Genomic DNA, 4,475 nt, shown 5'->3' on the forward strand with positions numbered 1-4,475 from the left:
TTGCATGCAAATGGATGGAAATAGAAAACACTATCCTGAGCGAGGTAACCCAGACCCAAAAAGATGAACATGGGATGTACTCACTCATAATTGGTTTCTAGCCATAAATAAAGGTCACGGAGTGTATACCTGGTGAATCTAAAGAAGCTAAATAAGAAGGTGAACCCAAGGAAAATCATATAGTTATCCTCTTGGCTATGGGAAGTAGACAAAATTGCCGGGGAGAAAATTGGGATCTTGGGGGTGGGGCGGGATGGGGACACCTTCATATTTAAAGTGAACTCGAATTAAACTGAAGGTCTCATCCAGTAGAAGTAAGTACTTTGCTGCCTGAGCTACTTCCTGGCTTGTAATTCAAAATATTTTAACCAATGAAAGCATAATCATGCCTAGATTATCTCCTTCCTCTCCAGAACTCACAATTTTACTTCTTACATTTCCTGACGGTCTGAATACTGTTTTAAAAACCAGGTAAAAGGAGGCTTCCAAACTTGTCTGTCAGGGAATGTCTTAAATTCTGTCATTGTTGTTTTGTTTTTAACCTGCATCTACTGTGAGACAACTCAGACATATTCTTCTTTTCATTAAAATCTCTACAGATATCATAAATAGTACATCTATGTCAAATAATAAAGTTTTAGTTTAAAAACAAGATTTGTCTTAATTTCCAGTGCAGCAAACAATCCCCCAGAAAAGAAAGAAAAGACAAACAATTCATCCCTTTATAGACCAGCCTCATCATTATCTTGTCTTCCCATTGCTTTTGTAGTGTGAAGAACATTTACTTTTAAAATACCTTACTACTGGTAATAGTGGACTCATAGCCAAAGAAGAGAATAGTTAGAAGGATCATGTCAGATAATCTGTGTCCTCACATTAACACTCAGAACAAGCTGCTTCTTATTGTATAAAACACTTTCTTGATCACCTTCTTCTGGAAAGTGGTTCACTAAATTTCAAAGGGATATAATAAAAGAAAAGGACTTGGGGCATTATTAAGCAATGAAAGCATCATAAGATAGTTATGACTGTCTATGATAGACAGTCTTCAGCTTTGTCTTGTGGAATCCACCAGATGCAGAGGGCTATGACTCCTATTCTAAGTTAAAGCGATGAACCATGCAAATGAGCTTGTGCTTTCCTTTTGGACAAGACTACATTCCCTATTCTCAGCACACTGTCAGGCTTCATGCCCATCTCTTGGATTTCCTACTGAAGAAATAATACAAGGAGATATTATTGAAATCTGTCAAAGGGGCTCAATTAGGAAAAAATAATTTAAAGTTAAGTCCATTCAAGAAATCATAAAGTCTGCTTTCACCAACATCTTTATTTTTTCTCATAGTTATCAATGATTGAAAATTAGTGATTCAGACATGTGTACTAATAATACATGTAAAAATGCTCATTTTTGCTAGCCTTGTGACAGTTTCATAGCACCATTCCAAGGAGGTGCACAAGGGCATGTGTTCATTTTCTTTACTTAGCAATGGTTATTTCTCACAGGAATAAAAGCAGTTATATTGTCAACAATATTTGTGGCTCATCATTAATACTTCAATTTCTCAGTTCTGGGTTCTTACCAGGCTGTTGAGAAATTATATGTCTCACAAATACCTGCTTTTAATATGTTGATTTTACTTTTTAAATTGTCATTTCTTTTACTTTCTGGTAGTTAAGAGTTCTAAAAACAAGTCATACGGATGTAATTTTTTTTTTCAAAATGTTCTGCTATACCTTTCAATGTGAACACCATGACTAGAAAATTAACTTGGGCATGTGGCCGATGCTAACAGTTGAGGCCTCGTTCCCATGGTCTTGAGCTGTGTCTAGAAAATGTATTCAGTAAAAAATGCTCTGTCTGTGAGAGGGTAGCTTTGCCTGAGAATCCTCTACTATGCTTAACTGGACTGATGAACAAATGACCTAATCACTGTCTGCCAGCCACAGTAGCAGCAAGTAAAGGCCATGGTTTCCACAGGCTTATGCCCCAAATAAGAATTAAAGAAAGATAACATTTTACTGTGATTCATTGGAAGAGTTAACAAATTTTAATGTTATAAACTATAAAATAAATTATTCTTATAATGTTAATGAATATAAAGTGCTACGTAATGGTTAGGCAATTTAGGTGCATCAAATACCCAAACATAAGTTTTCAAGGTCAAGGAATAATTTTACAGAGTGTACAATTGCTATACTATTAACTTGTGTATTTAATTAACCTTTTAAAGACAATATTAATAAACACAAAACTTTGTTCCTCATAAATTTAAAAAGAAATCTGTAACATGGAGTGTCAGGCCTGCTTGTTTGGGTTTCTGTCCTGCCTGGTACCCCACAAAGAAAATCACACATAGGTCTCTATAATTTATAAAGCTGATTGGCCCATTAGCTCTAGCCCTCACTGGCTAACTCTCACATCTTGATTAACCTATTTTTCTGATCTGTGTTAGCCATGTGGCTCAGTACCTTTTTTCAGTGGGGCAGATCACATCCTGCTGCTTCAGTGATCTGGGCAGGAGTGGGAGGAATCAACTTCCTCCTTCCCAGAATTCTCCTGTTCTCATTACATCATTTCTACTTTTTGTCTGGTTTTCCTGCCTATATTTCCTGCCTGGCCAATAAGCATTTATTTAAAATATGATTGACAGAATACAGACAATTATCCCACACCAGAAATCACATCAAAAGAATGAGTCAAGCTTAGAAATGTGATAGCTTTATGAGAAACGTACTGTCACTATTGAAAGTCATATCATTTACAGTTAAAATATTTTTTAATGAAATTTTGACCCCACATATGACATGGTAGTCCAGGATCACATTTCCCTTTCATTTATAAGTGATCATTTCAGAAGTTGCATGTTTGTCTCTGTGCTGATGCTTTACACTTCTCTATTTCTCTGGAGAGTTGGTATTCCTAAAATCATTTCAATATCAACACCATTCTAATCATGAAGGGTCTATGGGAATGCAACTATTATTTATTTATAAGTTTAATACTTTGGTTTTTATTCATTTCACATACCTACCACAGTTTCCTCTCCCTCCTCTCCCCGAGCCCGTACTATCCTCTCCTCAGAAAGAATAAGGCCTCCCATGGGGAGTTAACAAAGCCTGAAATTTTCAGTTGAGGCAGGACCAAGTCCCTTCTCCCTCCCCATCTCCTGCATCCAGGCTGAGCAAAGTTTCCCACCATGTGGAATGGGCACTAGGGATAGCTCTTAGAATGCCTTTAAAACTGTAGTTTTCTAATAATTCCATGTCCCCTTGTTTCTAATGTACACTGTTGAATAATGTCAGAATGCTTCTTGATAGCCATTTTGAGACCTCAAACAAAAAGCAGTCTCTGAAACCATAAAGATTAGTGTGAGTTCTTTGGTGGACAAATTGTGCCTGATGTGAACTTACAAGAAGCTCTTTATAATTGCTTACTGTACAGCAAGCCTATTGTATTTTTCGGTAGAAATATTAATATGTTTAATTCTTACAGCTCAAGATTCACCAGAAAACATTACTCTGTACATTTGGATAATTTTGAATTCTTAAGTTACTTACTTGGCGCCAGGCTTTTGATACAGGGTTGAGAATTTTCTTCTGTTCATATTTCCATCCAGCTATAGCTGTGTTTTTCTTCCACTTTGTGCAGGCCAGTGAATTTGTACTTTTTGGGTACTTCACCATTGTGGGATATTATGTTAATATTTTCCTACAAAAACAGCATTGACTTTAACCCCAAATGTGACCCTACATTATTTCATCCATCTCTGATGTATTCTGAGTCTGTACCTGTATTTCCTTTTACTAAGTGCTTCTAAATATGTATAAAGAAGTAAGCAGTTTCATTGCAACAATGTGTGTATATGTGTTTGTGTGACATGCATACTTTCTAAAGCCTTTATTACTTCGTTTTCATGGATATCTGAGTATTACATCCTCTCCTTGTTAGAGAATCTTATACTAATTTCCCGTCTCATTTATAACTGAAGTAGTTTTAAATGACAACCATCCCGCCTATATAATTCTTTAAATTCTAACTATGGTTCTGTCTTCATATTCACTTTGAATGTGAAATCTCAGGATCTACTAATTATAAAATGATTCTGGGCATCAAAACAGCTTAGCTTTGTGACTGTCAATCCCATAAGAGTGAATTTTGCTACCAATTCATTCTCAAATATGAATTAGACATGAAATACCAAAATGCTGAAATAGTAACATGTATTTTACCAAATGTTTTCATTATTAATACAGATATATATCACCATCAATTTTATATATAAAGTTGATGGTGCTTTAACTATGAAGAATGATTAAAAACTCCTAAACAGCCGGGCGATGGTGGCGCATGCCTTTAATCCCAGCACTCAGGAGGCAGAGGCAGGTGGATCTCTGTGAGTTCGAGACCAGCCTGGTCTACAGAGCTAGTCCCAGGACAGGCTCCAAAGCCACAGAGAAACCCTGTCTCGAAA

General features: G+C 36.2%; 1 protein-coding gene across 2 annotated transcripts in view; it reads left to right on the forward strand.

Annotated features, from left to right (window-relative positions):
- Positions 1-4,475, forward strand: part of Ccser1 (coiled-coil serine rich protein 1) — a 1,153,064-nt gene that overhangs the window by 894,869 nt on the left and 253,720 nt on the right. The gene's annotated exons all lie outside the window — the stretch shown is intronic.

This window comes from Alexandromys fortis, unplaced genomic scaffold (assembly GCF_014885135.2).
Source record: "Alexandromys fortis isolate MF-2015 unplaced genomic scaffold, M_Fortis_MF-2015_v1.1 scaffold_117, whole genome shotgun sequence".
In the NCBI taxonomy this organism is placed as follows: Eukaryota; Metazoa; Chordata; class Mammalia; order Rodentia; family Cricetidae; genus Alexandromys; species Alexandromys fortis.